The sequence below is a fragment of the Cricetulus griseus genome (genome assembly GCF_003668045.3).
Source record: "Cricetulus griseus strain 17A/GY chromosome 1 unlocalized genomic scaffold, alternate assembly CriGri-PICRH-1.0 chr1_0, whole genome shotgun sequence".
NCBI classification, from domain to species: Eukaryota; Metazoa; Chordata; class Mammalia; order Rodentia; family Cricetidae; genus Cricetulus; species Cricetulus griseus.
Window position 1 is genome coordinate 218,352,252 of NW_023276806.1, and position 27,664 is coordinate 218,379,915.

General features: G+C 39.7%; 1 long non-coding RNA gene across 1 annotated transcript; it reads left to right on the forward strand.

Annotated features, from left to right (window-relative positions):
* Window positions 1–6,728: 6,728 nt before the first annotated feature.
* Window positions 6,729–27,165, forward strand: LOC100770246. Its single transcript, XR_003479964.2, has 3 exons — window positions 6,729–6,897; window positions 24,900–24,993; window positions 27,020–27,165. It is a non-coding gene; the product is annotated as an uncharacterized LOC100770246 (long non-coding RNA).
* Window positions 27,166–27,664: the final 499 nt, after the last annotated feature.

Genomic DNA, 27,664 nt, shown 5'->3' on the forward strand with positions numbered 1-27,664 from the left:
GTCAACTATTTTAATTAAAAAATAAAATAAAATGAGGATCTTTATGAGCTAGCTCTAGTCCCATGGTCACCATGTTCTCACGGCAGCATAATTCATAATAGTCAAGATATAGAAAGAAACAATAGTAGACGCTTTCTCAAAAATGAAGAGGAAAGGCAGAGGCATGCGAATCTCTGCAAGTTCAGAGCCAGCCTAGTTTACACAATGAAACCCTGTTTCCAAACAGTAAAGGACTCACCGAGAGTCTATTCTGTCTTTCCAAGGTGAGAACCAGAAAGGCTTACATAGGGTACGAACTACATTCACTCAGGAACAAGTGGCTGTACCGAACAAGCAATTCTTAAAGAACCCACACCCAAATGCCAGTGTCAAAGAAAGAGGTTCAAGACTGACCTTGGACTCCACAGTTGTGAAGGTTTGGTTCAAAAACCAATGAGCAAAATGCGAGAGACTCAATGTGACACTCAGCAGAAACAAGTACACCAGCAGTCACCCCAAGACCAAGAACAACACCAGCAGTCACCCCAAGTCCAAGAACAACACCAGCAGATATGTCAATTGCAGCTTCAGGAGTTACTTCAATTCCAATTTCAACAATCACCTCAAGTCTAATGTCAGCCATCACTGTATTCCAAACCTGCTGTCACCTCGAGTTCAATACCAGCAGTTCCCTCAAGTCCAACAGCAGCAGCTATGTCAACTCCAAAATCAACCTTCACCTGTACTCCAGCATCTGCCATCACCTCAAGTTCAACACCACCAGTTACCTCAAGTCCAACACCAGCCGTCACCTCTAGTCCAAAGTCAGCAGTCACTTCAGGTCCAACACCAGCTGTCACCTCTAGTTCTACTTCAATTACCTGAAGTCCAACACCGGCAGTCACCTCAAGTCCATCATCAGCTGTCACCTCAAGCCCAACACCAGCAGTCACCTCAAGTTCAATGCCAGTGGTTATTTCATGGTGGAGTCAATGCCAGTTCATCCCAGAGTAAGGAGAATACACCACCAGAAGGCCCATCCCACCTGAAGCCCATATTTATACCAACAAAGTGATGCCCTCATTCCAACTCTGCCTGTACCCTGACGTTAAGGACTTCATGTATCCCCTTGAGGGCCATAAGATGGTCTATTTTGGTTGTTGCCAGGACTCTGCCATATACTGGCTCCAGCCTGTCTTGAGGTCTTGCAAACACCTCTAGTACTTCCCGTTTAAGAAGCTAGAAAGAAGGACGACTCATAGATGACAAGTTTGGGGGGGTTATTTTTATTTTTTTGAGACTGGATCTTCCTATATAGTCTGGTTGGCCTGATATTATGTACACCAAAGATGACTTAGAATTCATGGCTTTCTGCTATTTCCTACTCCCATAAGCTGGGATACATTCTTTTAGAACTTATTTATCTTATTATTGAATTGAAACTAGTCTTCCTATGTTTATCCTAGGATGCCTTCCTCTGAGTATAAGAGCCTCCTAGAACCACAGGATGAAAAGGATCATCTAACTTGACTTCGAACCTGAGACTTCAGCCTGTGTTCTCCCTGCCAGCTGTATGTAATTCTTCCCCAGCTGCACAGACCTGATCTTATGGTCGAAGGAGTTCCCACAGAATTTAGAGCATTCCATGTACTAAGATATAAGTGTTAAATTGAGACTTTCTGGTATGTCTGTGTAGTGGTTTGATCAGGAATGACCTCCATTGGCTCATATTTGACTCTTTGGTCATTAGAGAGGCACTACTAGGAAGTATGGCCTTTTCTGAGTAGGTGTGGGCTTGTTGGACAAACTGTGTTACAAGAGTTGCCATAGGGAGAGTGCCTAGGCCCTGCCCCAAATGAATTGACAGATTTTGATGGGAGGGAGAAGGAAATTAGATCATTTCTAATTTAAATAAAATATATAAAATTGTTTCCAATTTAAATAAAATTAATGAAGAAAAAAAGAAACAATAGTCACCAACTGATGAATTAAGAAAGTGGGCATATAGCAGGATCTGACCTCAAGAAAAAGGAAAAAGGAAATCCTGCCGTGTGTAATGCATGCTTCTCAAAAGAGCTGTGGGTATAACATTATTGTAAGTGAAATAAGGCTGCCGTGGAAGTGCAAATACTACCAGTTTAGATAAAGTGTGTCACTCAGATATTTGTTTAATTGAAAAATTTACCTAAAAGGAGAAAAATTTACTTGGGCTCATGATTCTAAAGATTTCAGTCCATGGCTGCTTGGCTCCAGCAATTGGGGGGCCTGTGGTGAGGCGGAACAGCGTGGTGGGGAACATATGGAGTATAACTACTTACCTACCTCCCCTTCTAGGACACGACCCCAAGATCTGACTCATGCTCTAGACCCCAAGTCTCCATTACCACAAGTGCCACAGGCTGCTGAGCAAACCTTTCTTATATGGGCTGTTGAGACCTTTAAGATAAGGTAAGATGAGGTATCTAAAATAGGTGATCAGAGAAACATGGAATATAGAGGTGGCTGCCAGAGGCAAGAGAAATGGCGACAAGGGGAGGGTATGGGCAAATAGACTTTGGCTACTTGAAGCTGACATTAAACCCTAAACCCTACCGGGGTATTTATTATTACTATTGTTGCTATTGGAAGAAAACAGTATAAGATCGAACCTCTTCAGTTATTTGCATTAGGTATTGGTGGTGTATGCCTTTAATCCCAGCACTTGGAAGGCAGGCAGCTATCTGAGTTCAAGGCCAGCCTGGTCTACAGCATGAGTTCCAGGACAACTAGAGCTACACAGAAACCCGGTCTTGAAAAGCAAAAATCAAGCAAACAAACAAAATTATTTGCATTTTAGAGAGGTTTTGCACCTTAATTTTTAAAAAGTATTGTTAATTCTTTGAGAATTTTTATATAATGAGTAATTTCTAGAAATTTGCTGTATAACAGTGTCTACATTTAACAGTACAATACTGTACACTTCAAGTTTTAAGAGTGCTAGACATGGTGGCACATACCTTTAATCCCAGCAATTGGGAAGCAAGGCAGGTGGAGCTCCGTGAACTGCTGTATAGTCTGGTCTATGTGGTGAGTTCCAGGCCAGGTACAGTTACATAGTAAGACCCCATCTAAAAACAAACAAGCACCTTCCTCTCTTAAGAGAGTTGCCTGTGTTTTCAAATCCTATTAGTGGTTCCTCAAGAAAAAAAGTTCACAAGATGTGAAGAAATTAAGTCAATACTGACCATGACCCTTCCTCCCTGCTGACTAGCTTTTCCTAGTACTGGAAGGTGCTGTGCAACTTGCTAGGTGGAGAAAGTCATCACCAGTCTTACCCATCTGAAAATGCTGTGAACTTCTGTAATTTGATAAGATACACCCATGAGTACAGAGTGGCACAAATGTTATGGTGGTAACCAACTTATTTCTGATTAGATTTAAGGTTTGCTCAACAGGAGGAAACACAACCTGACATTGGCAGTCTAGCCAAGAACCCCAAGCTGGGAGCTCATAGGTCCCAGGAGTGAACTTATTACTACTGCTGCTGCTGTTGCTACTACTACTACTATTAATGTGGTGATATTTTGTTTGTGCTTAACAAATATAACTTGCTTGAAGATCAGAATGCAGAGCAAGCCACTCTAGTTAGCCAGAGAAGCCAGGCAGTGTTGGTACACACCTTTAATCCCAGTATTCTGGAGGCAGAGTCAGGAGGATCTCTGTGAGTTTGAGGCCACCTTAGGCTACAAAAGATTAATTTAGTCTAAAAGAGAAACAGAGCCAGGCAGTGGTGGCTCACACCCAGTACTTGGGATGACAAGCCTTTAATCCCAGCACTAAGAAGATGGAAACAGGAATGATATGGCTGGCCAGAGAGGACTATAAGGCAGGAGGAGATAGAAGCTCACTGCATTCAGTCTCAGGATTTGTAGGGCAGAAATGCCTTCTTTGGTCTGAGGATTGAATAGAGGTAACAACTAGTGGCTGGCTGCTCTGCTTCTCTGATCTTTCAGCATTTACCTCTATATCTGACTTTGGGTTTTTATTATTAAAACCAATTAGAATTCTTGCAACTTTATTATTATTATGCTAAATTGACATAGTATTAAATTCCCCTTTGAACTTGTATCTCTCTACTCATAGGTTGATGCAGCCCTCAAAATTGATCAGGGAAGTTTCTTTATGTAATAGACAATGGTTAATGCAGAAAGTCACTGGTCAAAGTGCATAGAATAAGTGCCAGTGGAATGTTTATCCACAAATGAGTCATCTATGTCTTACCTCCTCCCTAAGGTTCAGACACTATCACAGAAGTGATGGAAAGGTTGTAAGGGTCAGAAGTCAGAAAACACTGGAGCCAAACCGTGTCTTCTGAATGTGACAGGACAGCTTCTGGTTCACTCATTGAACTCATAGTAACTGTGGTTGCATGCATACAGCCTTCACAAGAACAAGTTAGTCGACATCCTAGCTGGAGAAGTAGTTCAAATTGAGGGCTCCTGGGGCAGGGAGAGTCGGTTTTCTTTGAAGAATTGGCTTCCTCATAATCGTCAATGCTCTAGTGGATGGCCCTACATCCAAGAGAATATGGACAGTGCAAACTGGAGTTGATGGGTTATTAAAAGGAAGAAGAGACTGGGCAGTGGTGGTACACGCCCTTAATCCCAGCACTCGGGAGGCAGAGTCAGGCAGATCTCTGTGAGTTTGAGGCCAGCCTGGTCCACAAGGAAAGTTCCAGGACAGCCAGCACTGTGACACAAAGAAACCCTGTCTCAAAAAACAAAAAGGAAGAGGAAACAAAGTCGGGGAGATAAGGGGGGAAGTGGTTCTTTGAGGAGTTAGGGGAAGGAGTTGGAATTGATCAAATGATCCAAACACGTTCTATGCAATTCTCAAAAGGTTAATAATATTTTTTAAATTTAAGATGTCATCACCTGATATAAAATTTTTAATAGGGTAGATCTCATATTGTCTTCTTAATAGAATAAAACCCCAATAGGGTTTACAGTTAGCTTCAAGTATCTAGGGTCCACTTGACTAGGGAAGACTTCATTTACTTAAGGCATCCAGGTTCTGCTTCAAAGGGAAAGTGAGTTAATCTTAAAAATCCAGAATGAATGAACGTTTGATCAAGGAACTATATATGTGTGTTGATGAGTTTTGATTGTCGGCTTGACACAAAATAGAATTACCTGGGAAGAATGTCTCAATGGAAGATAATTATTATTGGGCTATCCTGTGGTCACATCTATGAGGGACATGTGTGCTGCATATGTAACTGTGGTGCTGCAAATAAACATACAGCAGAGGAAATTAAATAACTCATATAAGACCCCTTATAAGCTCTGCAAATACATATTACTTTGCACTTAACTTAGGTACTAACCCTACTCACATCCATCATTGTGTGTGTGTGTGTGTGTGTGTGTGTGTGTGTGTGTGTGTGTGTGTTTCTGTGTGCTACAACAATTAAAACGAAGAAAAAGAAACCCAAATTATATCCTTTGAACAACAATAAAATGTTACATCTTTTGTTGTTATTGTTTTTTGGTTTGGTTTTTCGAGACAGGGTTTCTCTGTGTAGCTTTGGAGCCTATCCTGGCACTTGTTCTGTAGACCAGGCTGGCCTTGAACTCACAGAGATCCACCTGCCTCTGCCTCCCAAGTGCTGGTGAAGGAACCAGCTTCCTTTTTGGCAGCCATAACGGCCGAACATGTGCTTCTATGACCTTGCCCTAGACACTAGAAAGTCAGATTCCTGTCTCGTGACAAGGAACCAATCAGAAGTTAGCTGGTGGCACTATGCTTTATGGCTCTGGGTGTGCTTTACAGACAAGCGCACAGCAATGATGCACAAAGCATAGCAACCATCCTGGGAGGGCCTATGGGCCATAACAACCAGTTGACCAATCAACACAGGGCAAGCCCTGGAGGCACACCAATCGTGAGCCTGTGCATACCCCTAGACACTCCCCTTACGCTGCCTTATAAGATCTTTTGGGAGACCCTAGGAGCCGTTTTTTCTAGCTGTCCGCCATGGCGGGTGGATGAAAGACCCGAGCTAACATGGGGTTAGCTCGTTAAATTACAATAAAGCCTCGTGCCGTTTGCAGCAAGCTCTCGAATCCGCCTGGTGATTGGGGTGACCTCGAACATGGCCTGGGACCCCGAATACTTGAGTTTTCGGGGGTCTAACACTGGGATGAAAGGCGAGCGCCACCACAGCCTGGCACATCTTTTTTTTTTTTTTTTTCCCATCGTTTATTTTTATTACAACCTGTCAACTAGTTAAGACACAAAGCCCCCACCACACACAGTTTTAAGGTCCAAAAAGCACTGTTATAATAATACAAGTGCTGGAGGAGTCAGGATGGTCTGGCATGTCTGAGTGACATTGGCTGCTCTGGTCCTGACTCTCCTGTGATGTGGAGATATTTAACAGCATGGAATTGGCTTGCGCAGTGGGATCATGTATGTTAAGGGCCTGACCCTAAAATGTTAGATACTTCATCTTTCTAGATTTCTTCTCTGGTTGTAGCTTAAGTAATGGTCTCTAGTACTTTTAAACACTGTAAATCTTTCACAGCCAGGCAACCTACATGAATAATAAAACGAACGCACTATAAAACAAAATCTATTAAAACACACAACAGCCCAACCTGCTCAAGGCCAGGGCACTGGCCGCACCCGCAGGAAGCACGGGGCGGACTTTGCTATCCCAGCATGCCTCGCGCTGCCTCGCAGCTCTTCCTGGATAGTCTCTATGGTGGCGCCAGTGTCGTCGGCGGCGGCGCCTGACGAGTCCTGAGGCTTCCTTCCGGCTTGGCGGCGGATCCGAGTGTGGTGCTTCTGGGTGCAGCGCGATGTCGGAGAAGAAGCAGCCGGTCGATCTGGGTCTCCTTGAAGAGGACGACGAGTTCGAGGAGTTTCCCGCGGAAGGTAACTGCCAGGCCGCGCGCTGGGCCCCGGGCCTCGCGTGGAGCGGCGCCGGGCCTGCTCGCTGCGTGTGCGGGGCTGAGCTGCGCTCCGCGCCGCTGTGCCGGCGCGGCCTCCGGGTGCCCGGGCGTGGCCCGGGGTCCCCGGCGCCGTCGGTTCGTGGCTCGGTTCAGGGTTCTGTGTCTCTGCACCAGAGGGTCGGGTGTGGTTGTGGCCTTTTATGTCCAGGCCGGGCCTCTAGGCGTCTACACAGTCTCTGGCTTGTTTTGCTTCGGTTTCACAGGCCTCCCTGGGGTCTTAACTTCTGCAGAGTCCCACCGTTGGCCCAGGCAGGCAGTGCTGCCCGCTCTTGGGACGGCGTGAGCGAGCGAACGAGCCTCGCGAAGGAGGGTGGCCGAGCCATGAGGGGTGCACTCTTTACAGGGTTTTTTCCTTAACTCCTGTTCCTCGCCGTTTACGGCCACCGGGATTAACATAACCCAGGCTTTATGAAAGTCCTTGAACGTCTGCGTTCTAAATTAACTTCAAAACTGGAGACGCCTTACTTTTGCCATTGTAGGTAATAAAGCCGGAGGAGGTAATAATGCCGGAGCAGGTTGCGAATGTAAGCTTACATGAGCACAATTCCATTCCCACAAATAATGGGAAATGCATGTTGTTGTATCTACCATTATTCGCATAAGGAAACTGGAGTTTGAAACCATCCAGAAACGGCCCCCGTGTCAGCACTGTGGGGATGATGGAACGTCATAGATAGGGACGCCCTGACTCACCCCAAATCCATTGACTTTTGATCCTCTGTTTGCCAGATCTCTTTGCCGCCCTCCCCCCTCCCCCTTAAGCTTTTAGACTTGGCTGCTTTATTGGCTAATTGTTTTGGGTAGGATTCCTAACTATTTACCTTGTTTCTAAAAAGTGAGTTACTGTTGCCTTTCTGAAGATGGTAAGGAAAAAAAATCTTGGTTAGTGGTGTGCACACATGTGGCGCCAGGCAATTATCACTTGACAAAAATTGTATACTAAGATGCCCCACCGTGATCTCCTTGTGCCTAAAACCACATCACTGGGACAATTAGTCTGCTTACTTGTAATGCAGTGTTTTTGTTTTTGTGAAAGAGAGCATTCGTGTGCACATTACACAGCTTCTTAAACCAACTCAGAGCACATTTCCTTCCAGGTCCGAGTCTACAGTACATTATGGGATAGTTTACCTTTTGTTTTGGTAATGAGTTTATCTTTCAATGTGGTGTTTTCAGGTTCATTAATAATCTAACAGCTTTGTGGTAGAGGTGGCTAAGTGAGGAGGGCAGGACCCAATTTTTATTCCAAATACTTACTTCAGGTGCCATTTGTTCCTTATTTCATACAAGCTACACTGTGGGACACCTGATTTACATTGTACACTCTAACATCCCATCCTGAAGCAATACAAGTTCACATGTTAAAAGGCAAACAAAAAAAGCCCTAGCCATTAAATGGCCAACTCAGGATCTCCAAGGTCTTTCTGACCAATATTGCCACCCAGATTTTACCCCTTATATTTAGTGCACGCATCCCTTTCAAATAACTAGAAAGCTGAGACTCGACGAAAGGATTTAGAGGTAACTGTCTACTTGATGTACTAGATTTTTTTTTCTTCAGCACCTTTCATCAACTTGTGTAGTGTATGTCCTTCAGAATCTATTTTGAGCAGTAGTCTGCTCAGTGTTGACAGTTGTATTGTGTTTAGACATTTCTTTAAAGTCAAGGAAAAGCAGGGAGTCTAAAAACAAAAGGATGCACAGGAGACTTTTATTAGTTTAAGCACCATGTCATTTACTGATCTTACACGAATTTGTTGTCTCTGAATGTATAGCATCTAGATGAGGAATCTTTACATTAGAATGAGAAATTCCTTTGAAATGCATTTGTTTTGAGAGTTTATGTTTCTTCTCTAGTTATCAGTTAAATAGCCTTTCTCCTTAATTTGAATTAGGGAGATTTTGCTGTATACGAAGTTATCCCACTGGGTGAAACCATTAAATATTTACAAATGAAACCTGAAAAAATATCACTGAAGAACTTTGTTTCTTTGAGAATAAACCTGGTCTTTCTGGTGTTGTCATGGTATAGATTCTCCATTGAAATGTGGTACTTGAACCACAAATCTTGGCATTCTCGTTATTAGGGAGAATGTTAGAAACACCTATTAGAGCCAGGTAATGGTGGCACACGCTTTTAATCCCAGCACTCAGGAGGCAGAGGCAGGCAGATCTCTGCGAGTTCGAGACCAGCCTGGTCTACAAGAGCTAGTTCCAGGACAGCCTTCAAAGCCACAGAGAAACCCTGTCCCCCCCCAAAAAAAGAAATACCTATTAGAATTTGAATCGTTCTGTATTTGAGTTTTCTCTTCAGTTATTAGTACCCTGATTTACTTTCAAGTACTTTCCATTTGGAAAGTTTTTTTGTTTGTTTGTTTGTTTTAATGTTATTGCCCTTTGTGACAGATACAGCACTTACAAACTCACTAATAGAATAGATGAAAGGTTTCTTGTTAAGCCAGTCTGGAGTTATCTCTGTCATCTGTAGGACATTTTACTTCCAAGAGCTTTGGTAGTCTGAGAGTGCTCCATAGTTGGGCTGACCATCTCTGGGTTAATGTGTGTGGGCCATACACAGTAAAGCCTGTCACAGGTAAGTCATTGAATTATGTAATCATTGTCTGTCTGTTGGGAGTGTTGTTGCTACAGCTCCTAATAAATAAGAATCTGCTGGGTGGGATTTTAATTTAGTGATCTTAAAGAAAGAAAAGTTTTATTTTAAAAAGAAAACTTAATGATTGTATGGAGGCCTCATTGTTTCATCTGAATAGTTCTTCAGTATGAAGTATAACATCTGGAATGAGTCTCTGAAGGTACAAAGGAACAAATGTTCCATTGATCTCCCCAGTTCCCTTGTTTAGTCTGAATCTGTTATGTTGGCAATTCCTCACAATTATTCTAATTGGTGAGTATGTACTATAATGGTCATTAAGTAGGAGCTGTTACAAAATCATGTTTAGAATCTTTGTGGAATGAAGTCTACATAATTTCTAGTTGTTTATGCTAAGTGAGATAGACTTTATAAGGAAGCCATTACAATTCAAAGTTCTGGTAAGACTGGTTTTAATATATTTCTGGAAGCCCTCACAGGTTAGAGTTTTAGACCCAGCTAACAACTTTGTCTAGAGAACATTTCAAATTTCATCCATCTTGCACTTAGGTTAAAATCCTCTTCAAACTACCTGTTCCTTTTCAGACAGATATTGAAAGGATTCTAAAGTATTGTTAATTTCGTTTTTCACTGGCATTTAGAAGTGGATGGTAAAAGAGGGAAGAAACAGTGGTCAATTCGATTTTTTTATTTATTCTCTTTTTCCAGAACCAAGATGTTTTGGTTTATTTTGTCTTGATTTTTTTAGAATATTTAAGTGAAATTGAGTTTGCCTCATAGAGCAACAGGATTTGCAAGAATTTTGCTATGTTAGCTATTGTATAACTTTTCTGTGATCAGTGATACTCACGTTACACTGAAATATCAGGAGTACACTACTACCCACCTCTTCATCCTATCCCATTAATTCCTGGGTAAGACTTTGGTATGGTAGAGAATGTTGAGAATCTGCCAAGTCAGACATTGGGCTGGTGATACCAGAAGCTTGTGTCAGATAACTAAGACTCTGTCACTGGTGTCTGACAAAATAGGGCATCTTGTAGAGGTCTAAACATCTGGTGAGTGTTTTAGTGTATTATATTCACCTGACCCAGAGGTAAAAATGGGCAGCATCTTGTGAGTGGGAGCCAAGGAATTTAAATGTGTGTCTTAAATAGATGTATGTGAAAAAGAATTGTCATAAGAACAGTACCATTAAAATAGTAACATGAATATTGGATACTAACTGTACTAGATATCAGAAAGATTGTTTTAGATTGATGTAGGAGAAAGACAGAACCATTGTAGACTACTTTCCATACTGTGGCAGTTGATTTGTGTAGTACCAAAGAGGGCTTTGTTGTTAACAGTTATTAAATATAATGTAGTAGTCATATAAATAAGATGATCTAACATTTAAGTTAGTTACATGGTGCTAGTATGAAATAGAAAATTTGTGTCACTAAAGAAGATACCTAGTCTACATGGGAAGGTACCTTTTGAATGTCTGCCAAGTCAGGTACCTGCTGAAAGCCTGTTGTTAGAAATTGTATCCAAGGAAGTAAGTTTTTGAATTGCAATTAATAGCTGTTTGTGGGGAGGAACATTAAAACCATGTAAATATTAATTCCAATCCCCAAGCCTTTGATGCATATATTTGCTTATTTTTTTATTGTGTGTTGATGGACTCTTACTTCAATGAATTATAATTTATTACTTTTATTCTTATCCTCTGATTGTCCCATTTTGAATATGGAAAACTCCTTCAAACTTGTTTTTGTGTGTTTTTTGACATGTCCCCATTACTTTCTGTGCATTTGCTAGCATTTGACACAAAGTATTTGAAGCTGATCTTGTATTTCCCTACTTTGGTTGGAGAACAGGATCTTGATTCCAGTTATGCTTATTGCTGTTAGTGTGTTATTTTTTTTTCCCAGTGGAAGGAACTAGGGAACATGCAAGTAAGTGTGTGTGTGTGTGTGTGTGTGTGTGTGTGTGTGTGTGTGTGTGTGTGTGTGTGTAAAACCAGATTCACATAGATCCCTCTACTTGGAATTCAGAACCACAGGTTCCTTGTTGATTTTTGTTTTTCTTTTCAACATTTATAACTCTGTTCTCAAATAACTCAACATCTGGCTACCATATCTTAAATGTATTGTCTATTTGTTTACCCTCTTTTCTGATGGCCACAAAGTTCTGCTCACCTTATTCAGGCTTAGCATTTTATATGCCAGGCTCTGTCTCCCCTCTTCACTCTAGTATGGATGACTTCTTCATTATCTCCAGGCTGTGATAAACCAACCACACATGTTGCCCCATTACAGAAATGTCTTTCATCAGCTTGGGCACATCATCCAAAATCAGGTGCATTTTAAATTTAAATATATTCTCAAATTTCCATTGAGAAGAATAATGTGATATATATTTCCATTTACAATTCACCTTTTCTCTATTAAGCTTTCTTGCACTAGATATTAAACATTTTAATCATTGCCAAACTGGATGAAAAATGAGATCGTATCATTTTATTTTGGATCAAATTCATTGTGTGCATGTGCGTGTTATGTACATGTTCATGTGTGTATACGAATGTGGAGGCCTGAGGTTGATTTCTCCATCTTACGTTTGAAGCAGGGTCTGTCAATGAACCCAGAACCCAACAGTTTGGTAAGAATAGATGGCTAATGAGCCCTCAGGATCTTCTCTGCCTCCCCCATACTACAGGCTCATGCCACCACATCCAGCTTTCTACATTGGTACCAAGGAACCAACCAGGGTGGCACCTCAGGCATTTTACCCAGCTGAGCTATCTCCTAGTCCCTTCTTTTCTGTTGATTTATTGGAGTGAAATTAACCATTATGCCTTTCCTTGAATTGCTTGAATTCCTTAGTTCCTTTGCCTATGATTTATGAATGATACTTTTGGAGTTGTGAAAGATTTTCCTAATTGTATTAGCCTGCTTGGGCTGCCAGAAGAAAATACTATAGACTGGATGGCTTATAATTTTTTTTTTTTCTCACTCAGTCTGGTGAGATACGTGTTGATAGATTCATTCCTGGTGAAGAGAAAAGCTGCCTTCTCTTTTTTGTACTGTAACCATGTCATGACTTCATTCAGTCCAAACTACCTCCCTCCCCCACACTAGTGTGCTATTCATATAAAATTTAAAGACACACAGGTGTATATCTACATATACATAGCATACTTTGCATATACATAGTGTACATTGTTTAGGGAGATAGGAGATAAGAGTTGTAAACCAGAATGTTAAACAAGTTCTTTGAATACTACTTGATTGTCTATTTCAGGGCTTGTGTAGAGTGAACAGACAAGTAATTGTGATTTTTCAGTGTTTAACATTACTACCTGTTTGTTAAACTTTGCTCATTGAAAGCTGAACTATGAAAACATTAACAGGGAAATAAAGAATGCAAAAGATAAGACAATCTACTTTTGAAGTGTATCTTATCCAATTTCGTAGTTGTAGTATTGTCTTTATTCTGGAGAAGGTTTCTCTACTTATATTTCTCACCACCCCCAACTGTTTTTTAGTTAGCAGGTAATGAGTGATTTATTCATTTGATGTATATTAATTGCCTCCTATATCTGTTACTGATGGATACAGAGAGAAAATGGCTTTAGCTGTCTGTCATTGCCAGTCCTAAATGCTTCACATAGTCTCTTTTACTGTTAATGACAGCTCTGTGAAGTATAGAGTTTTTACAACAACAACAAAAGATAACCAGGGTCACACTAGCAAATTTTACTGTATTCAGAACTCTGTTTGAATGTAGTAAGGAATGGAAATGCTGAGGAATAAGGACCAGTGCCTTTGTCACCAAGTTGAGTACTGTAGCTTTGTAAAATTCCTATCCCAGGGAGAATCTCTAAGGCTTAGTTTCTCTCCGGACCCTCCATACATATAACCCTTTCGTCTATATTATTTCAATTTAGTCTATATTATCTGTTGGGCTTCTAAGTGTGATTTCTGTTTCCTCCTTTTGTAGCAGTGGGATAGTATTGGGATGTTAGAATACAACAAATTTTAAGTAAACAACAGTTCAAAAAAGGAAATTATTTCCATCTATTTAAAACACGATTTAGCACCATTGGGACAGATATTTTAAGAGACGGAAATGGGGTGAACAGTTTGATCAGTGGCTAAGAGAACTTCTTGCAGAGGACCTGGGTTCAATTCCCAGTATCCACATTCTTGCAAAGGACCTGGGATCAATTCCCAGTATCCACATAGTAAACTCACAACCACCTGTAGCTCCAGTTCCAGGGAATCTGGCCCCTCTTATGACTTCTTGGGCACCAGCTTTCACATTGTGTACAAATATGTAGGCAGAACATCCATATGCATAATTAAATAAATCTTCATAAAAGAGAGAGAAATTGAAATGTAGGAAAGGGGCTGCCAAAAGAAGGGGTAAGTAAGCCAGGTGGTAGTGGTGCATGCCTTTAATCCTAACAGAGGCGGGTGGATCTCAGGCCAGCCTGGTCTACAGAGTAAGTTCCAGGACAGATAGGGATGTTACACAGAGAAACCCTGTCTCAAAAAACAAAACAAAAAGGGGGGGGGAGTAAATGCATGGTGGTGAAAGTACATGGGATTTTACTATGAACTAGTACAGGAGGGGTAGGTGAAAACATTGCCTTTACAAGTCTGAGGTGGAGTCCCTGTGAAGGTGGAATGAGAGAACTCCAAGTTGCCCTAAATTGTCTTCTGGCTTCTACCTAACGGCATGTTTGTCCCCCTGCCCCCAAATAATTTTTTGGGGGAAAAAAGGAACTAGGAAATAGTATTTGTAAACACAGCAGAGACTGATCTTGGAAAACTTTAAGTCATAACTATTTTGGACTTCATAAATAGATTTGAAGTGGCTGTGGGGTTTTTGGTGGGGTTTTTTAAATTGTTTATTTGCTTATTCTGCTTTTGAGAGTAATGCATGTGAGTTTTGTATGAGCTGTTGTCTATTGGGAGATATTAAACCAGCAGAGATAGAGACCAAAGTCAGGTAGACCAAGTAGTAAGCTGTTGAAATAATTCAGATAAGAAGGGTCTCCAGTAGGTTATTAGGAGTGGAGTGAGATGATAACGCATGAGTAACAGGGAGCCACATTGATTGACTTTGGGCTGCTGGTTATAGATGGTTATAATAAGAGAGCAGGGGTTTTGATTTTGCCCTTTTGTGCCCAGGAAATGAATGATGGAGCTCAGGTTGAATAGTGCTGAGTAGTGAGAAACGGGGTCAAACTGAGGTAAGATTGTAAGTCATAAAGACATTTTGAGCATAATGATTTTGTCAGCTTTATCAAATTAAATAAATTTAAGATATTGATTAATAAAAACATGAAGTGGAAACATTTTGTCAAATATATATCATTGATAAAAATAATTGGGTTTTTAAAGGATAATTATGATAATTATAATGGCTATATAGGTTATTTGGAGCATTAGCTTTAGACTCTTTGTCCCAAGTAACTGAATGTTCCAGTGGCCTGGGGTCACCATCATTTATGGATTGTTTTTGCTTATTTACTCTGAAGCTCTCCTGTGACTGCAGTTAGAGAAAGTGTGGGAGAACAGTGGTGCTGTGCTAAGTTTGAGTTTCTTGTCTACTAACTAGACATTAGATCTGTAGACTATAGTGTAGATGTGTTCACATTGGGATAACCCATAGAAAGCATAGTTCTGAAAAGAACCCATGTTCCAGTAAGCTGATGAGCGTTGGTGTGGTTACATTCTCACACTTGTGTCATAGTGCTGTTTGTAATTGGTCCTGTTTTCTTTTGTGCTCACTTGAGGGTAAGTGCAGCTTGGTGTATTCTTCATCATGTAATTGTCTGCATATGCATGCATATTTTTCTGTTTGATAAAATTTAGTTTCCCTTTTGTAAAAATATCTTAATTTTTTTTTGAGATTTTCATCCAGCACATTCTGATTGCAATCAGTGCCCCCTATTCCTCACCCTATTTCCAGATCATTCTGCACCCCCAACTTTGTGTGTTCCCTTTCTCTCTCTCTCTCTCTCTCTCTCTCTCTCTCTCTCTCTCTCTCTCTAGAAAAGCTACTGAGTTCAATTTGTGCTGTTCAAATATATACTCATGCTTTGAAGCCCTCAATCGGAAGTAGTGCACCTACCAGGAGCCACACCCTTAAAGAAAACCGACTTCTCCAGAAAGCGTCAGCTGTCCTTAGTTCTCCATATAGCGATGGGTGCTCATGAACCCCCTCATGCTGGAATGCTAACTGATGTGATCTTGAGTAAGTCTTTTGCAGGTAGCCTCAGCTCTGAGTTCATGAGTGTGGAGGTTCTGTCATGGCCAGAAGCTGATGTTTCCTCTTAACCTGTGGCTCTTCCAGTCTCCAGTCTTCCAGCTCACCCCCTCCATGGTGCTTCCTGATCCTTGGAGGAGGGGTTGATATACATGCCCCATTTGTGACTAAGTGCTCCACAGACACTTACTTTCTGCACTGTGACCAGTTAGGAGTTTCAGTGTTAGAACACCGTCCACTGCAGAAAGAAGTCTCTGATAAGGTCTGAGAGTTGCACAGATACGTGGGTAGAAAAGACATCAGTAAAGAGGGGCGTTTGGTACTGTGTGCATTGAGCACAATACTAGTAGTAGTAGATTCGAGCTTGGGGCTAATACAGAACATTTATAAACCATGAAAATGCTAAGTAGAATTTTTCTTTTTTCCAAGAGGGCATACTTCATGCCTTTTAGGAATTTGGGAGCATATGTTAGAATATAAGACTATTAAAAACATTTTTTCCCCATCCAAGTACTAACCAGGCCCGACCCTGCTTAGCTTCCTAGATCAGGTGAGACTGGGCACTTTCAGGGTGGTATGACTGTAGACTTAAAAAACATTTTCTAAGAAAGAGCCTTTCCACACTTAGATGGCAGTGTAATAGATATTTTATAGTCTCAGTTCTTTAAAATTCAAAGTTAGTAACAAATGTAATTCTTGGTTGGCAAATGAGGAGAAAGCTGATGCAAAGTCTTAAATCTAGAATTATTAGAAATTTATTAGCAATCTGTTACTGGTTATTTCCAAGTTTTTTAAAAACAAGTCTTTTGAGAACAGTACACATCTGGAGGCAGATAAATTGAAGTAATTCTGGCAATGCATTGAAGTTGAAGGTAAAAATGTATATCCATTTGTATATTAAAGGACAACATTAATAAGGCATCTGTCTTAGGGTTTCTGTTGCTGTGAGGAGACACCATGACCACGACAACTCTCATAAAGGAAAAGCATTTAATTAGGTGGCTTCCATTTTCAGCCGTAAGGATACCAAGGAATGAGCCGGCAGGCTGCTAGCTAGCTGGGTCAGTGAGTACAGGCACCTACTACCAAGCCTGACAACCAGCTTTTCATTTGTAGGACCCACATGGTAGGAGAAAACCACTCCTGAGTAGTTTTCTGACCTTCACGTGTACACCATGGTATGTGCGCCCACATACATAGATATACTCACACACAGTGAATATAATTTTAAAAATTACCAAGGAAATGAAGCTCTTTTCCTGTGGTGTTTATTGCCTTCTTTGCTTTGTGAGACATTTTCTTTTTCTAAGAACTTTATTACTCCCCTTTCCATTGTCTTCTTAAAGAAGGGACAGGTGCTTTATTCTTATGCCAGGTGCCCCTCCAGTTCAGTTTGATACATTAGAGAAACTGCACCATCTTAAAGAAAAAGACAGTTAGGTTAACAAGTTTGCCTTTTTCACATGAAGAATTGGCACTTCCTAAAACAAATCACTGACTGGGGTACATTTCTTGTTGGTGATTTCCTGAAGTATTTGGTTACAAATTAGCAAGCTTTTTCCTCCTCACAAAATTAAAAGAAGGAATGCCATCATGGAGACATTTGAATGACACCAAGTAATAACAATATTGAAATCAACATTTTGAATCAAATAATAATTTAGATTAAAAGTTTCTGGAACCCTGTAATTTTAGTGTTTCTAAAAGGCAATTGCTTTAGAAGACAATTAAGGTTCTGCAGTGTTTCTGAAAGACTTCATAAGATTTGTCAAAAAAGTGCTGTATTTTTATTATTTTATATTTTTAACTTGCCTCTTTCCACACATGATCATTTCTTTTTAGGAACTGGTGCAAACGGAAAACTGCTCACTTAATAGGAAATTATTTAGTTGCAAGTGTTTCAGGCTGACTGTAGGCTTGTCGTTTAAGTGCCTTACAGATTCTTCCATTGTACTTTTACTGACAGGTCACCCCCTTTTTTCTCAAAAGCAGTGTCAAGTCTTTGTTCAGATTATTGTTTGGCTAATTTTATTTTTAAACTTTAAATTTCCTTAAGTGTTACTATAAAAATTCCTAAAAGTATCTCAACAGGTATTTGACATTTCTGTTTCTGTGCTCTACCCAAACAGCATATTTACAACCAGGGTTTTAAGGCTGTAGGGGTGGAGGATTAGTTTTAAAAAGTTAATATCGTTTTGTGAGGCAGCCTTTTCTTCATCTGGTTTTGATTGTGGTAATGGTGATTATTCTCTAACCAAAAGGGGTAATGTAGAGTGATCTTTAAGACCCTTTCTAGTTCCAAGTATCAGTAAGTTTTAAATAGTTATGTCTTGAGCATTTTATAAAAACTTGAAGTACAAAGCCTAAATTTGTTGTAAGGCAGTTTAATGAGTTTCTTTTGAATTTTATTAAGGAAGGGTTTAGTGTTACCATTTCTTTGGGTGGGGGAACTATTTAAATTACTAAATGGCCACAAAACTGTAGTCAATACAGTAAGACTGGAGGGAATATGGAGAGTGAAAGGAATGTTATCTTTAAGCTCATTTGTTACAAAAGGATAATTAATTCAGTTGTTCCGTTACAAGTTTTATATTCAAGAACCTAAATTTTTATAAACAAGTCTAGTATTATTTCAAGGCTTTGTTCAGTTTTAATTAAAACCATCACATTGATCTTTGGTGATTTAGTGGTGTAGGGAAGTATCTACATCTGAAATGAAGCTCCTTTAGATGTTATTATTTTTACTAATATGTGTGTGCCCAGTTGAGTGTGTGCCACATGCAGAGGACTAAGAGAGCATATTGGACTCCCTGGAGCTGGTATTATGGTTGGTTGTGAGCTGTGGGTGCTGGGATCCAAACTTAGGTCTTCTAAAAAGAAGAAGGAGGAGGAGGAGGGAGGAGGAGGAGGAGGGAGGAGGAAGAAGAAGAAGAAGAAGAAGAAGAAGAAGAAGAAGAAGAAGAAGAAGAAGAAGAAGAAGAAGAAGAACTATAATAGCCCTTAATTGTTGAGCATGTCTCCAGCTTTGAAGCGCCTGTTGTATTTAAAGTTTGATCCATTGTCACTTTGATGTCATAGTTCTGGCTGTGTTAGTGTCAGTAAGAGGCACAGTGATGGTTCATGAAGGAAGTACTCACCGAAATTGACATAGCCGGATTAAAGGTAGGGAGGAGATGAATAATTTTAGGAATTAAAACTGGAAAAGGCTGGGTGGTGGTGGCACACACCTTTAATCCCAGCACTTGGGAGGCAAAGGCAGACAGTGCTCCGGGTTCGAGGACAGCCTGGTCTACATAGTGAATTCCAGGACAGCCAGGGCTGCACAGAGAAACCCTGACTTAACAAATAAAAATTGAAAAATGTAGGGAGCCGTTCCTGCATTCTCCATTACAATAATGGTGCCTGCAGACACCAAATGTAAATTACTTCACAGGCGCTGGGTAATCTCCATTCCTTTGATCTCTGCCTATCCCATGGCTCATTTGGCCTGAGGAGCTGAAGCCATTCATAGGGTAACACGTCCCAGGCGGCGGCTTGCCAGCCTTTATTAAGGAATGGGATTCTTGGGCCAGGGTCTCCGCTCTGGTAAGCTTATGCTCTCCCACTCTCAAGATGCATTAAAGCTTGTCTGCAGAAGGATCCAAGTGTCCTGCGTGTATTTCTTGCCGGCGAGAACATACAGCGTGCGGGACAGAAAAAGATGTGACTGTGGTAGTTGAAGGAGGAAGAATAGCTAAGATGCCTTCCTTCCAAGTTTCTGTTCTGTTCTGGTTTGTGGAACCAGGTAAATGGAAGCACTTTTCTTCTTTCTGTTCTTAAACCAGAAAAATTTAAGTACATAACTGGAATAAAATACCCTTATGAGCCACTACTGTTGAATTCAGTCTATTACATATGCACATAAAAAAGGCTAAATCGTGCTTTTGTTATTTATTTTTCTTCTGAGATTTGTGTTATTTTCTCGACGCTGACAGAATGAATACCTGACAGAACAACTTAGAGAAGGAAATTTGTATTCTGACTCACAGTTTCAGGGAGATGTCAGCCCATCATAGCAGGGGGAGCACGGCCCCTGGTGCTTGTTCACATGATTGTAAGTAAGAAAGGTAGCGAGCTCCCGTGGACTGTCTTTAAAGTCTACCCCTGGTGATGTACTCCACTCACTAGAAGCTCTTCAGTCTTCAGAATAGTGCCACAGGCCTCAGAGCAACATTTATACATGGGGATATGTCAAAGTCAAGCCATAAGATTGAAGTCTTTGTAGCTGTTTTTCTTCCCTTCCCTTCCTTTCATTGAAAATAGATTTTTTTTTCTCACATATAACCTGACTCTTCCCAATTCCTCTTCACCTCCATCTGGATCTACTTCCTTTCTGTCTCTCAATCTGAAAATACACAGGCTTCTAAGAGATAATAAGATAAAAGAAAAGTTAACACACTGTAATTGGACAAAGCAAACAGAAGGAAAAGAACCCAATAGGAAGAACAAGGAACAGCCCTACTTGTTCACACTCTGGAAACCCATAGAAACCCTGAATTTCCTGGCAGCCATAATATATACTCAAAGGACCTGGTGCAGACCTGTGTGATCACTATACACTCTGTGTTTCTAGTAGATGGCCAGTAGGATGAAACTAATGGTTAGGACATACAGAAAATAGACCAGTATTACTGGTTTATGGATGGAGGGAAGGGATATCAAAAATATACAGAATCTTATTTTACTATTGTGATTTATAATTTTGTTCATGTGTTAAGTGCTGTTTGTCATGGAATTACAGAGGCAAATATAATAGATGTTATTTCTAAGGAGCCAAGACATATTTGAGCTAATAATTATTTGTTTGGGTTGCTAGTGTTGTGATACTGAAAAGTTGTAGAAGTGGTGTTTTCCAAGGTGGATTTTTGTGCTGATTAAGTTTTTGTCAACTTGACGCAAACCAGGGCCATCTGGGAAGAGGGAACTTCAACTGAGAAAATGCCCTTGCCATACTGACCTGTTAGACAAGCCTCCGGGTCATTTCCCTGATTAATGATTGATGTGGGAGGGCCCCGCCCACTGTGAATGGAGCCACTTCTGGGTAGGTAGTTCTGAGTTATTGACTTAGTTGAAGAGGCCAGTTATAGAAAGTCTCACCTTGTCATTTGTCTTATAGATTCAGAATTAACTTTATCCAGAGTTCTACAGAGGTGATGAATGTTTCTTACTGCTTAAATTAAGAAACAAATGCTAGCTAAATTGTTCTGACTTAGTGGTAATGACATTTGTTCAATTGGCTAAGGTGACAATGACTATGTCTCACCATTTATAATGAGTAAGCAGCCTGTCCTGTGAGCCACCCATTTTCACTCCTTAATTTTAATACTGGGTATAGTGATCTTTTACTAAGTTGCAGTGAAGTTTTGCAAAATGACCATTCCTAATTGTCATTTTTTTGTGCTTATGCAAATGGAACTGTAAAAATAATTACCTATTTTTCTGTCTAGTATTTGCTTTAGACTGGCTTTCCCCTCCCATATCCAGTATGTTATGTCTTTAAGAAAGTTTCTGTTAGCTTCAATGTGCTTCCTGGCATTAAAAATAAATCTCTTAACTTGCCTAGTGGTTTGCATGTCACAGATTTGAAATCAACCATTTCTTCAGGAAGCAGTGGTAGCATTTATAATGGTGGAATAAATAAACAGTGTTTGAACTTATGAATTAAGTTTAGAAGTGAAAGTCAACCAAGTAGTGGGTGGGTTCACCAGATGATACAGACAGATAAGGAACAGCATCAGATGTTTGATCATTTACAAAATTTTAAGCAGGCTCTCAGAAGATTGTTCAGTGGGTTAGGAATTAAAAGTACTTGTGTGGGCATAAGGGCCTGAGTTTGACTCAACATCCATAGCAAACGTTGTTCAAGGCTGCACATGCCTGTAACCCCAGAACTGTGGTGGGGCAGAGACAGGAACAGTCCCTGGGGCTTGCTCACTGCCAGCCTAGCTCTGGGATCAGTGAGTGAGAACTTACCTTAACAAGGTGGAGAGCGATGCAACAGAACACCTAATGACCTGGGCACATGCCCATGTACACTCCCACCCACGGTCACATGTGTACCCCATACACCAAAGAAAATTTTAATTTCAAAATATGAAGTGTAAAAGTGGGAGCTAATTAAAAAAATAAGATCTTATGGGTCATTATTCATTCTATAGTTTCCACACTAGAGGAGTGGGTGTAAGTAAGACATGAGACAAGACTGAAGGAGCCATGAGTAGATTTGAATATTAAAATTTTCTTTTTGGGGGGGTATTTTCAGTGCATGATTTTTTCTATGTAGCTGAAGCTGGCTTGGAATTCATGAGCCTCTGCTTCTGCTTTAGTGCTGAGATTACAGGTAGGGGGTGTGTGTGTGTATGTGTGTATGTGTATGTGTGTATGGGCTACCTCACCTAAAAAATTCATTTTACTTTAAAACAAATGTGTTAACCTGTAAAAATATGTTAGTCAGGTTTATAGTGGTTGTTTAAGCCTAAGTAGATGTTTGGGGGCATATATTTTTGTTTCTGGGATAGTTTGGTGTCACTGAAATGGAAAAAGGGGGGCATTAAAGTGGCACCCACTAGGAGGCTAAATTTTCATAAGGATCTGGAAGTGATGGTGTGAATGTTTGGGAATTTTGTTGAGTTTCTTAAAATATTTTTTGATATTATAATACATCATTTCCCCATTTTCTTTCTCTCCTGTAATCCTTCCCTTCCCCGCTGTCTTTTACATTCATGGCCTCATTTTCTCTGGTGGTGATGGTGGTGGCGGCAGTGCTGTTGTATACCAGTTAGGGCTGGACAGGGTCACCTGTTGACTGCATTTTGATCAGTTGTATAATAGTCTTCATCTGTTGAAAAGAAAAAATTTTCGTGATGAGGAGTGAGAACTTACCAATGGGCACATGAGAATATTTAGAATGTAGTTGGGGATTGTGCTGGCTTTGTAAAGTGGTAGCTATAGGTTCTCCTCCAAGATCTGTGACCTCACTAGCCCTGGGTAGTTGGATAAACTTGCAGTACTCCCATCCCCATCCTCGGTTCAGCAAGCCTTAAGTCCAATTAAGTGTTTGGTTTACCATCAAACTCTGCATGCTGCCACTGCAACCGTAGGGTTATGGTATCATGCTGATCATCATTGTGTTTCATAGGCACATAGCTGGGTAGGACTATTGGTTGCTTCCTTTCTTTGGAAGCGTGCATGGTGCCTTCTGGTACCATAAAATACAGTCTTCAGGCAGGAAGTGGAGGCTTTCAGGTCTCATCCAGTTCAAGTCCTCTGGTCCATGTGTCCCAAATACATGTTGTCTTCAGGAGTAGGGACTTCCCTTGTCTGGTGTGAATGTTTGTTCTAGATTAAAGGTAATAGAAATAAAATATCAACTTTAGAATTACTTTAGGGGCTAAATAAGCAGAATTTGATTTATGTATACAAAAGAAATTTTAGGATGATCCCTTTGCTTTTCCTTCTTTAGTACAGTAAGTTGGATTTGTGTCTGGAGTCAGTTATATGTCAAAGATATAAAGGATAGTTCAGCAGTGGAGATGTATTTGGAAATCAACAATGTATTGCTGAATTGTATTCAAGGATGCACTAAACTAGAGAATGGATCAGTGATGCAGTTCTTCAGGCAGGCATTCCTTTATTCCTAGAAAGGAATAAAGAAAAGGAAATTTGGAGGTAACTGACACTGCATGCCTCTTACTTTCTGAAATACAAGTACCAACTAAATACTTGGTTGTAGTAAAGCTAATTGATTAGTCCTTTGCTTAACTATTGAGTTGTTTTAAAGCTTCTGTGCTTAGTATTATTTTATCAATAGATACTTATTTTTGTAAGTGTGTGTATGCATACATATATGTGGATATGTGTATACATGTGTGCAGAGACCCGAATTGAATGTCAGCAGTCTTTCTCTATCCTTCTTAACTCCATCAACTCTCACTGAAGCAGGCACTCACGGATCCTTTTTCCATTACAGGCACCTGCCACTGTGGGTACTGGGAATCTGAACCCAGTTTCTTATGCGTGCATGCTTTACTGAGCAATCTCTCCAACCCCTCAGTAGATATTAACCCTCTACAAGAATGTCTAGAGATATTTACACAGGTGTGTTTCTGGTTCTGAGTGAAGCTGCAATCTAAGTCTGTCCTTTAAAGCCAAAAGAAGGAGGAAAAAGGAAAAAAAAAAAAAAAACACTAAGTAAAGCAGCAGCACTCACCCTTGTGCATATTTACGTTTTTCCTTCTGTTAAAAGACAAGTGGGGCTTCCTCTGCAGTTGGGCTATGGAGACAGGAAGATCAATAATGTACGGCCATCGTCTCCAACACCAGTCTTGATTTGCATGAGATTCTGTCTTGAGAAACAAATGGCAAGAAACTTCTAAATTTTATATTGCTTTTTATTTGCCAAATTTTAGTGGTGGCTTATTTTGTACAGTGTCTTTTAATCATATTCACCTCTTCCAAATTTTGTGTTTTAGTTTCTTTTCCAACCCATCAAGTCCAGTATGTGTCTTCCCTACACTCCCAACTTTGTGTCTTAATTTGTTTTCCAACCCATCTAATCCAGTATGTGCTTCCCATATATTCTGAATGCCTGGCCTTCCCCTGGAGCCTGGTCAGCTTACTGTAGGCTCTTAAAGAAAAAACGTGTTCCTACTCTCAGAGCAGCTATCAGTAGCCAGCAGCTCCTCAGCTGGGCATAGGAACTCATGTTCACATCCCCTTTCCATGCTGGGGTTTGACCTGGTTTGAGCATGCAGGAGGCTGGTGTGTGCAGACAAAATGTTTGAGTTCATTATGTGCAGTTGCCCTGTTGTGTGTGGAGGAAATGAGAACAAGATAGCAAAAGCTTCAAGACTTGTAGAAGAAGATTATAGCTTTTCTTAGGTAAAGTGTAGCTGTTTTGTTTTGTTTTGTTTTGTTTGAGTTGTGAGGGTACTTAATGGCAGTTCTCTGAAGTTTTTATATTTTTGGAAATAATGTATGAGAAATACTTAGGCATCTGTTTCCATTTTTAGACTGGGCCGGCTTAGATGAAGATGAAGATGCACATGTCTGGGAGGATAATTGGGATGATGACAATGTAGAAGATGACTTCTCCAATCAGCTACGGTAGGTTTTCAGCCAGATGTTTATTTAAAGCTCAGTATTGGTTTTTAAACATGGAATGTACAGCTTACATAGATAGTTGTCCAACTAAAACTTTTGAGATGATTCTTTCATTATGTAAAATGATGTACCTTCACCCTTTGGATTTCTAAAGGGGAGTATTTTAGGAAATTGCATATGACTTTTGTTCCTTCTAAAAAGGTAGTTAAATAGAAGCATGGTTACCATTTTCATGAACTTAATCCTCTCAACATTTCAACCAGAATTGAATAACTGGGCAGAAATTAGAATCATAGAACTAATTGGGGAACTCAATTAGTGATTCTCAAATTAGTGATTATAGTAGTCTACTTAATTGTATTCAAGTATAAATTCTCCTAACTTGCAGTTCCGGACATTTCTTACGAATGTTATTATACAAGATATGTCCTTGTGTATCTAGCGTCTTCCACTTAGCATAGTCTTTCCCAAATTCAGAAATCTAGTAGCATATAGAAGTACATTATTCTTTTTCATAACCCAATAATTCTCTAATGTAGGCTATACCATATTTTCTGTATCTGTCAGTTTGGAAACATTTCTACTTTTTATATGCTTTGAATAGTGTACAGCAAATAAAAACATATTTGCGTATATCTGAGTACCTATTTTCAGGTTCAGGGAATATAAAGTGACATTTCTGGGTGTATTGGTAATTCTCTGTTTTAACTTTTTGAAGAACTGTCAAACTTGTCTGTAGTCATTGAAAAGTTTTCCTTCCCAGTAGCAATGGTAAAACATGATATTGTTCATTTATTTATTTTTAAATGTAGCCATTGTGTAAGTGAAGACTATATAAAGCACTATCTCCTTGTAACTTCAATTTTAATTTCTCTAGTGACGATGTTTTTGTGTGTTTCTTGACCATATGTATCATTTTGGGTGAAGGGGAATCTGTTCAAGTCCTCTCTCCATTTTTAAATTGGGCTTTTTGTTGTTTTCCTGTGAGACTACTTTATATATATTCTTGGTGTTAAACTTTGTCAGATACTCTGTTAGGTCACCTTTTTCACTTTGTTATGTCATTTGCAACCTTTTAAATTTTGGTGGTCAAATTTATTTTTTCTTTTGCTACTTAAACTTTTGGTATCAGATTTAGGAACTCATTACCAAATTCAAGATAATAAGATGTATTCCTATTCCTGTGTCTTTCTGGAGGAATTTGATAGCTTAGCTCTTTTAGGTTGAGCATTTTGAATGAATTTTTGCATATGATGTGGGTATAATTTATTATATGTGACAAATCCAGGCTTTCTAACACCATTGTTGAACAGGAACTAGTTTCCTTCCTGTATATAGCAGTTATGCTTGAGATGTTTGTATTAGTTGGTGAAATTTTGATATTGATGTGAACTTTGTATATCTCAAAATTTTGTTGATTTTTCTAAAGATACAGCTGAAGAGTAAATAGTGTGTCTACTTTGCATGCATGAGGCACTGATTTTAGTCCTGATCACCACCTAAACAAATAGCCTAACAGAAACTTACATTTAGGGGTTGGGAAGATGGTCTAGACATGTTGCTCTGGGGGGGACCCAGATTGAATTTCTAGCACCTACCCACATGGTAGCTTACAGCCATTCAGCACCCTCTTCTGGCTTCCGTGGGCAGAAGGCACACAGACAGTACACACGGGTGCATGCAGGCATGCATACACATTAAATAAGTCTAAAAGGGTATTTAAACTAAATTTAGCTACACATTAGAAATAGGACATTAGTGTAGTACATGCAAGGTTCTTGGAGGATAGTAGAAAGTCTCATATGAACATTAATGAAAATAAAATTAGAGGAATAACATTTTTTAATTATTATATTGACTTATACCAAATTTCCTTCCTATGGTTTCATTTTAGGGACTAAAATAAAGCTATTTGGTACTGTTCTAAGGTAGTGACCAAGCTTGAGTTATTTATTCTGTATGCCTTAGAAACAGCTGTTTTCTTGTTTTCAGAAAGAATGCTCATGCTGTTCTTTGTCTTGTGTTTCAGTGCTGAGCTAGAGAAGCATGGCTACAAGATGGAAACTTCATAGCATCCAGAAATGTTGCAAGACCTTAAACATGGACTGTGTACTAAATTCTAGGACAGAAACGAGCATGGGCTACTTTGAAGAATAAATTTATTTCATTATCTGCTCGGATTTATTTTTATTTATAACAAAATAAAGAAATGTTTTGATCTAATCTTTTTGGCTCAGATGTCTTGATCTTTTGCCTCTACTCCTTTATATTCATGATTTTTCAATAAACTTATTATATTGACACAGTAAAAGTCCACATTATGAAAATTTTAATATTAATTGAGGCTCAAGCAATCAGATGTTGGGATTCATCAGTTCTCCAGATCAGCACCTTTCTTGAGCCACATCAATGAAATATCCATCCAATTTTACCAGCTACTTCTTTTATATCACATTAACCTTTAATGTCTTATTGTTGTGATAGTGTAGGCAACATTTACTAAAATTTATAAGGAAAGTCTTTAAAACCTGTGTTTTAAAAATATTAATCATTTTAAATGTCTGTAATTTACTTAGTTCTAAGCCATCCATAATGTTATTAGTGGTTGGTAAAGTCTGTTGGCTATTTGGCCACAGTTCTAAGAATAATACCTCTGTTAAAATTGGGAAAGTAG